This window comes from Herpailurus yagouaroundi, unplaced genomic scaffold (genome assembly GCF_014898765.1).
Source record: "Herpailurus yagouaroundi ecotype Mexico unplaced genomic scaffold, PumYag 162, whole genome shotgun sequence".
NCBI lineage: Eukaryota > Metazoa > Chordata > Mammalia > Carnivora > Felidae > Herpailurus > Herpailurus yagouaroundi.
In genome coordinates, this window is record NW_024412403.1 from 69,675,282 (window position 1) to 69,685,061 (window position 9,780).

Here is a 9,780-nt window from a genome sequence, read left to right on the forward strand (position 1 = left end):
CCCCCCCCCCCCATTCAACCCAACTTCAGCCCCCGCGCTGCGCCCCCCTTCCCTGGCCGGGCTCGATTGGCCACTTCCTGAGCTGTCAGACTTGACTCCCGCGCTCTTATTGGGCGATTCTCTGGCCGGGCGGCAGTGCCAAAGGAGGGCGCACCGGGCTGGGGGCGCCCGGGCCGCGACTGCCGCTGGGAGCGGGAGACCAGAGTCCCCGGAGGGACCGGAGAGCCAGACCCGGAAATGGACGGGGGAGATGGAGAAATTGAGGATTTCTGAGACGCAGGAGGACGGTGACGGAAAAGATGGAGATGCAGTGGGTGAGGCTGATGCAGCCAGGGCGGGGCGGACAGGAACGCTTTGGTGGGTAGTTTCCGAGAGAGAGCCCTTCAGACAGCGCTAGGAACACCTGGCGTTTGTGAAGAGTTTTTGCCTGTTCACACATTTAAAAAACCTCGTTTGGTTTCCCTCAGTAGCCCTGGGATGTGACAGAGACCAGGAGGCATGTGACTATTCCCGATTTATAGATCCGAAACTGAGGCTTCAGGAGTGTCATCAACTTGCCATGGCCACACGAGTTCTCTAACTTGCGACCGAAAGATCTCCCTTCAGCACCAAACTGCCTCCCCTACGTAGCAAGCTGGTAACCCGGAGCAAAGCGGGGTTCCCGCTGGACAACGAATGACCAGATACTCCTGCCCAGCACTAGTCACAAAGAGGCAGGAGTGGAGAAAAGGACTTACTGCGGATCAAGGAGGATCTTGGTCTGTGGAAGATGTACCTACCCAATTCCCCTTGCCCCTAGGCTGTTCTAGTGGAAATTCTGTCAGTCCAAACAGTGGGAGGGGTGGGAGACCACACCTCTACTGGAGAGAGAAACAACCTTCACTTTGGTCTTCTTCCTCCAGCTCTCTCTGCAGAGCTTCTGACAAGGAGCCTGGAGTCTAAATGTTCTTCCCTTTCTCTCTCTCTCTCCCTCTCTCTGTTGGTCATCTCTTTGCAGATTGCAAGATAAGCCTTGCCGGAGTTACAAATTGGGAGGAGAAACATTTGGAGAGATCTGAATAAGATAACCCTTGAGCAATTCAGCCTTTGAATAATCAATCCATGGTTAACTAAGTCGTAAAAAAAGCAGCATGAAATTTAGTCAACAAACGTTTGCAGAGCACTGCTATGTGCAAAAAGCACTGTGCTAGGTGATCCAGGGATAAAGAGATGACCTAACTCTGGTTACAATCAGGGAGGGAGAGGAGCTGGCCACTAACTTCGGTTTAGAGCTCCAGTTCAGTCATTTTGGGAATTGAGAGAGGGGGAGAAGGGGAATTACTTCCCATTGTGAAGGAAAAAAAAAAAAAAGACTGGAGGGGCGTCTGGGTGTCTTCGTTGATTAAGCATCCAGCACTTGATTTCGTCTCAGGGCATGATCTCACAGTTTGCGAGTTCAAGCCCCACATCGGGCTCAGCACTGACAGTGTGAAACCTGCTTGGTTTTCTGTCTCTCCCTCTCTCTCAAAAAATAAATAAACTTTTAAAAATGTTTTTTAAAAAGACTCTGGAGGCGAATCTGGGGCTAGCAGAGGGATAAGTAAGAAGAAAGGAAGAATGGACTGATGTTTAGTAAGCAACTACTACATATCTCTAAATATCAATAAACATTTTGAGGAAGACATTATTCTCCCCACTGTAAAGATGAGAAAACTGTGACTTAGAGAAATCAAGGCCCGTAGTGTGTAGCAGAATGGAACCTAAGTACAGCCTGCCCCTTATGCTCTACCTCACTTCCTGCAGCATATATGGTATGAGAGACGCCCAGAGAGGCAAGTGCATGGACCGAAGCCAAATGGCCAGAGGTATCAAGGTGATTGGCTTCCGTCCTTGATCCTCTTATTCTCTGAAGCTCTCCCTAGTTCATTCCTTTGCATTTTATTCAAATGTTTAAAAATAACCATCATCTTACCAAAAGAGCTATGTATGGTTAAAAGTAGAAAAACTAACCCCCCCCAAAAAAAGACAAAGCAAACAAAACACATTCATAATCATACCATGTAGAGAGAACCATTAACATCTTAATTTTTTCCTTAACAAAAAATAGGGCTTTTACTGTGCAAATAGTTTTAGAATCTGCATTTTTCTACTTAGCTAAATACTGTGCTAAATATTGCATTTTTCATATTGGCAAGCATTCATCTATAATATCCATTTTATTGTCCAAACAGAATTCCATTGCATGAAAACAGCATAATTTAGCCAATCCCCTACTGTTGGACATTTTTCACTGTCACAACAGTTTATAAAAAGTTTCCACTCTTCTACTGTTATAAACAATGAGCATTTTTGCAGAGAAATCTTCACACCCATCTTTATATCCTTAGGAGAAATTCCTACAAGTAGAATTGCTGGGTCAGAGGATAAACATTTTTTTCCTTAAGGTATTTCTGAAATTCTTATCTTCAGCCCCTGCGTCCCTTGCCTATTCCAAGCTTAGCCCTGTCCACTGGAGAGCTCCCCGTGGATGCTCCTTGGTACCCACCAGGGGCAGATTCAGTTTGTTTAAAAGGTCAGGGAGTCTCCTAAAAAGTCTGCTCACCCTGTTTTTTCACCACTTGTGGAATGACCATCCCCCAATCTCCCTGGTCTTGGAGTGGCGAACCCTCCTCGATCCCTGTCCCTGTCCCAGAGTCCTGCTGCCCTACCCTCATCGTTACACATCTGTCTCCTTCCACATTCTCTAGCTACTATCTTCACCCACATCCTCCCTGCTCCTCGCCTGAACCATCTCCAGCTCTCTTCTTCCTCCATCCTGCTTGCCCTCAATCTGTCTTCCACTTTGTCCCCCACTTTGATCATGCCTGTCACACCCCCTAACTGAAAATTGTCCACAAAACAGCCTCTTCCTACCTGCCTGCTTTCACTGCCAACCACTTCCCCATGTCATCCAACCACCCTGAGTTGCTCCTTAAGCCTCTGTAAAGATCACCTTTTCTACTCTGCACAAATAGCATTTATGGTACCTCTGTGAAACTCTCTCCAGTGCCTCACCCAGGCTGTTAGGCACTCCCTCCTCCTCAGCTCCCAGCACACCTTGCTTTTATCTCTATTATAGCACTTGTCACATTGTATCATCTTAAGTTGTTTTCAGAACTGTCTCCACTGTCAGCTGAACTCCTTGAGGGCAGAGTTGGTATCTTATTCTTGTGCCCCGTGCTTAGCCGGGTGTCTGGCACAGAGGAGGCGCCCCATAACTGTTGTTGGTAAACAAATGGTACATCTGAGGAATAGGGAGAGGAATGGAGTCTTCTGCAGGGGAGGGCAGGTTGCAACTGGCAACAGTGGATGAAGATGGAGAGGTGGGTTGGATTCTTGAATGCCTTGCAGAGGGAAGGTGGGCTTCAGTTTAATGAGCCCCGGAATTTGGGGACAAGAGTGTTCTGACCCATTATGTTTCAGGAGGCAAACTCTGGCAATGATGTAACTACACTGGGAAAACAAGATCCAAGAGCTTAGGGGCCCAGTAAGGAAACGATTGCACAGCACAGGTAGACTGAGCCCCCGAAGTGATATGATGGGAGTGAGGTGCTGGTTGGCAGATACCTGTGGAGGGCTGAAACCCAGGGGTCAACCCCTATGAACAGGAGGAGTCCTTAAGGTCAGAAGAAAACCGAGAGAGGAACAAAAGGCAAAGGTGTTGATGACCACTTCCAGGATGTGCACTCGGCTGTTGTCATCAGAGAGGGGCTGACCCAACGCCACTTTCTGAAATGAGTACTTGGTTTGTAGAGGTGAGGTGACCACACATCTTTGGGCACTGCAGCTCCTTCAGGAGATCTGCTGACACCCCCTCCTCCCTCCAACCATCTTCTCCTTTGTGCCTCAGTGACCCTTTAGGATTTCGTTCTTCACTCTCCCAGGTTTCTTTCTGGAAGAATATTTCTGTTTTGGACATTAGAATATTCATATTTTAGAATATTTGGAAATATTTGTAGAAGTGGGTATCAGTCAGACTCCCCCACCTAAAAACACCTTCCCTCGCACTGCCTAAAATTCTATTAGATAGTCATGCTTTGGGATGACAGTCATTCTCTAAAAATGAAGGCAGGGGTGCCTGGGTGGCTCAGTCAGTTGATTTCGGCTTGGGCCATGATCCCACAGTTGTGGGATCAAGCCCCAAGTGGGGCTCCATGCTGAGTGTGGAGCTGCTTAGGATTTTCTCTCTCTCTCTCTCTCTCTCTCTCTCTGCCCCTTTCTCCTGCTCATGCTCTCTCTCTAAAATAAAAAATAAATATTAAAAAATATGAATGCAAAAATCTAGAGACAGAAAGCAGATCAATGGTTGTCTAGGCCTGGGGATGGGCGGGAATGGGGAGTAATGGCTAATGGGCACAAGAGTTCTTTTGGGGGGTTATGAAGATGCTCGAAAGTTAGATTACGGTAATGAGTGTACAGCTTGAGAGATACATTAAAACCATTGAATTGCACAGTTTAAACCACCAGGTGAACTTTATGGTATGTAAATTATATCGCAATAAAGCAGTTGAAAAAATGAATGCAGTTACCTCTTGGAGACTGAAGGATTCATGCCAGGACTGTTCATTTTTATCAAGTCAATGTGAGTGAGTTTGATCAGAAGGCTTCCGCCACTAATGCCCAACCAAGGCTGGGGAGCACGAAGAGAATGGATGCTTGCTGTTTAGGATGAGTGAAGGAGAGAAAGGAGAGAATGCCTGGGACCACTGAGCATTTCCCAAGGCACGTGGAGGCAGAAAAGGGCTCGGGTGCCTGGGAGCAGGAAGAAAGAGGGCAGAAATGAAAAGCAGTTAGGACGTCAGGGTCAAAAATGAACTTTGCCCTGCCCCATAATGAGTTCTTCACAAGGAATTAAGGAACTCTAAGACCCCTAGGTCTCTATGTAGGGTGAAAGAATCTTAAAGATCACCCTTTCCCAAAAGCGTGTCACTCTCACCTGGATATTTGCATTTTAACAGTAAGCCCCACCCTTCAAACTAGATGATTTACCTTTACCACAAAGAGCTAACTCATCAACAAATCAGAGAGTTGCTAACAGGATGGAGCACTGAGTGTCTTGAGGGTAGGTCATCCTTGGAGGCTCAGGACATGGGTGGCTGAAGTCCCTGAGGTCCCTGGGAGCCATTCTCCACTCTGGCCACTCCTCACCAGGAGTTCTGAGGAGGAACCGAGGATATCAGCCCTCTGACTCTTGACCTCCGTCTTCCTTGGCTTGGAAATCCAGGATGGTAAGAAGTTTGCAACTGGCCGTAGGGAACCAGGCCCTAGATTTTTCCGGACCCTACACTCTTCCAAACCTCTGGGCCTCAGGGAATAGGAAATATTCAAAGAGCTCAGGTTGTAGCTGAGGTGGAAATGGCTGATAATAGCTCGATCTGCCACTCTCCCAGGTGTTGACATTTGCATTTTAATGGAGGCGGTTAATGCCTTCAGAGCTGAAGAAGTGACTAATACGTTCTTTTAGTTGCTACTGGAGGGAAGTGAGAGACCCTTTGCTGCCCAGGGCCTTTTAATGCCGTCCAGCCAATGCTAGATCACACCTGATGGGCAGCTGCCAACCCTGTGGACTCTAATGCCCACATTCCACACTTTATCTTGGTTCCTGTTCTTGATTTGCTTTCTTTCTTGCACTTTATCCTAAATGTCTGGAAACATTCCCATGAGTCATTTATTCTTTCAACACACATAAACCGATTCTCCATTTCAAGCAGAAAACTGTGCTGGGCACAGTTGAGTGGGAGGAGCTCAAGTCATGGGCCAGCAAGATGGTACCCTCAAGAAGTCAAAGGTGAGGGAATCACAGAGCTGCACAGCAGGGCCATGTCAGCAGAGAGTATGTGCCCGGTGCCTCTTGAACACTCCAAACAAGCGCTGTGAACTAATAGGAGAAGAACATCCCTAGGCCGGGGGAGCAAGAAAGACTTTGGGGAGGGTTGAGAAGGACCTTAAGTATGCATAGAAGTTGGATATACAAAGACTGGATGGAGTTCTGAGGATTCAAAGCATTCCTCCAGTCACGAAAGACCACCTATGGTATGATCTTATTTATATGGGATGTCCGAAAGAGGCAAATCTATAGGGACAGAAGAATAGACCAGTGAGTGGTTGCCTAGAGCTGGGGGCAGGGGAGAGGGGGGACAACTGCTAATGAATACAGCGAGATGGAGAAAGCTGTCCTAAGATTGTGGCGAAGGTTCTACAACTCTGTAAAGATATCAAAAACCACTGCGTTACACACGTGAAATGACTGAACTTGATGGAATGCAAATTACATCTCAATAAAACAGTTAGAAAATGGGGGGAAAGGTGAGGTCCAGAAAGACCATTCCTTCAGTAACCCTGCTTTACAATTACAGAAGTTTCTAGTTTTTTCCTGTGTGATGGTAACTTTTTTTTTTTCCCTTTGAAGGTCCATTTTTAAGGTAAAAAAATTTCATGGACCCCAATTTTAGTTAAGAAAATACATAATGGGAAAAGGGTATTATAAATTTAGTAATTGATTTAAGTGAATTGATACTTTATTAATCACAATAGCATCCACATGTTAGAAAAATGGTTCTGTATCTGTAGGGGAAACATGTTTATTATGCCTACAGATAGGGTTTAGTGGTCCTCTTTTAAGATCTCTTCAGTTCTTCATAGTCCTCAGCCCACAGGTTTAGAATTCTGATCCATGCTCTACCAGGATGTTCTGGGATCATCTTCACTGTCAGGTGAATGCTAATGGATTGGGACCCCTTTGTAAAAAACGTGATACAACCATCACCCATTGATGTTTCTGCCTCTTCAAGTTCTCAGCCAAAATGGCCCCCTTTCTTGTCCCAAACCAATGAGCTTTGCTGAGAGCAGATCCAGCAAAGAAGATAGCCAGAGCCATGCTGGTTGGCAGACACTTGTCTCCAGCAAATGTAATTAAAGGCAGCAGCAAGTAAGTGCCTATTAATTTTTCATTAGAAAAGTCAAAGGCAACCTTCTTGGAAGACAGCATCATTGAACTTCAGCTTTGGTAGTTAAAGCCAGGCTTTCCCTCACTGTGTGTGTACTTCCTATGAGTACACACACACACACACACACACACAGTCCATAACTACTTTATTGAATCTAAGAGAGAAGGCACAGAGGCAAGTACCCCTATACCCTACAGAGGTCATTTTATCCCATCTTGTCTTAAATTATCCCATGGCTATCTGCACACATAATTGATTATGTATATGAACCTTATACAGTATAATGATATCTCTCCAGACTGTGTTTACATTCCACTTTTATAGTTTGAACCTTTTTCAGATGCCCTTGGGGAGATTACTATTCAGAATTCTCTATGGCAAATCCTTTTGTAAAGAAAGTACACTGCTTACTCCCTAATGTGCTTGTTTTGTAAGCCAGGAGCAATGTTGCAAGGTAAGAAGAGGGGAGCTGAGGGCTGGGTGTGAACCCCCCATCTGGCCCTAACAGCTGTCTCCCTATTGGTTGGCAGAGCCAATTCAACTAGGGAAGAGCTCTAAGCCTGGAGTCAGAACACCTGGAAGTTCTACACCAGTTCAACTAATTTCTGGCTGTGCTATATCCTATAGTGACTTCACCTCTCTGAACTGCAGACCACAGCCGGCAAGAATACCAATGCTTTCCTACCTCCCTTGATGACTTGTTATAAGGCTCAGGATGATGATGTGAAATTTCTTTTCAAATTATTCACCGTTATGTAAAATTGGAGTCATTCTTTTTTTTAAATTTTTTTTTTCAACGTTTATTTATTTTTGGGATAGAGAGAGACAGAGCATGAACGGGGGAGGGGCAGAGAGAGAGGGAGACACAGAATGGGAAAAAGGCTCCAGGCTCTGAGCCATCAGCCCAGAGCCCGACGCGGGGCTCGAACTCACGGACCGCGAGATCGTGACCTGGCTGAAGTAGGACGCTTAACCGACTGCGCCACCCAGGCGCCCCAAATTGGAGTCATTCTTAATTATAGCCAAGTCATAAATTTTTTCTTAATAAATAGAGGTCCATTTTAGAGGTAAGCATGGAATGAGGTACATTTCTAGGTCTCAAGTTTTTGCATACATTTATGGATGACTGTGATAAATATTTTTATGTCTGTACTGAGTGTGTACCAGTTCCTCTAGTAGTCTGGAAGATCTGCTCTTTCATCTCTGCTGTGTTCAAAGCAGGGCCCCCAGGGCCATGCAGATGAGGTCTCCACTCGCAAAAGACATTCCCTCTTGCAGGATTCTGACAGACTGTAGTCTGTCTGCTGGGCAGACTGGAGACCTGCGCCCTCCTGCAGGCGTGGGTGGTGATCACAGTGGCCCGTGAGGAGCTTGAGTGGTGCTGAGTGCTTTTTCTTCTCTCAGTGGCCACTCTGTATGGCCTTGGAGTGGTCTGGTCCCGTCTCTGTGTCACTGACTTTGGATCTGTGATTGGGGATGGATGGCATGGCAAGCCAAGCTGTGTTAGAAATCTTGCTGGGGCTGGCTGACCTTCCCCAAGCTGGGATAATCTCTCTCCCTGGCAACAGGCAGAGGCACCAAGGGACAGTGACAGATTGTGAAATCCTGGGGTTGGGCTTTCTAGAATTACTTAAAGAGAGAAAATAGTAACAATACCTTGCATTTGTATAGTGCTTTTAAAAGACTGAAAGCAGCCTTTAAAAGCTATTCAAGGAGAAGGCAGCATTGGAATTGTCTGGTAAAGAATGAACCAGGTGGGTAAGAAATGTATTCTTATTCTTAACTACTCAATAACACTGAAAGTGTTAAGAGAAAGCTCCCCCCCAGCCCCCACAGATGCAGAGATGGGGAGCCAGAGGAAGAAGTAGAGTGACTTGATCAATATCACACAGCATTAGGGGCAAAATTTGACCTAACCTTCTTGACTTTTTTTGTTAACCCAAAGCAGGCAGAGAGGATGAAGTTGAATGACCTAACAGTTTGCTTTGTTTGAAATCTGTGGACAGCTCTTAACTGAGTCAGACATTTTGCCTGGTCCTCTGGGGGCATACAGGAACATGCTCTTTGTTATTGGTCAGAAAGCAATGAAGAAGTACAGAGATGGGGCATGAGAAGAATTGTTATCTTCTTGCAAGGTACTACTGATGTGAGGTCACTAAGGATCTTCAAGCAAGGCAGGACCAGACCCGACAGACAGGCATGGATGGAGCTGCTTCTCTTGCCTAGGAGTTTCACTGGTGTTTGAAAAAGGGGTCAGCAAACTCTGGCCAGTGAGCCAAATGTGCCCATTACCCTGTTTTTATAAATAAAGTTTTGGGGTGCCTGGCTGGCTTAGTAAGTAGAGCATGCGACTCTTTGATCTTGGCGTTATAAGTTCGAGCCCCATGTTGGGTGTAGAGATTACTTAAAAATAAAATCTTAAAGTTTTATTGAAATATAGCCACGCTCATTTATTTATTGTCTCAGCTTGCTTTTCCACTACATGAGTTGAGAGGTTATGATAGAGATCAGAGGAACCACAACACTTAAAATCTTTTACTACTTGATCCTATCATAAAAAGTTTGCCAACCTCTGCTTCACACCATACACGCAAAAAATTAACGCAAAATTTATTATAGACCTAAACGTAAAACCTAAAGCTATAAGAACAGTACACAGGAAAAAATATTTGTGACTTTGTGTTAGAAAGATTTCTTTGATATAATACCAAAAGTAAAAATCATTATTTTTCAGGTTATTCAAAAATGCCTTGATAAATTAGACCTCAATAAAATTAAAAACTTTCAAAAGACATTGCTAAATGAATGCGAAGAT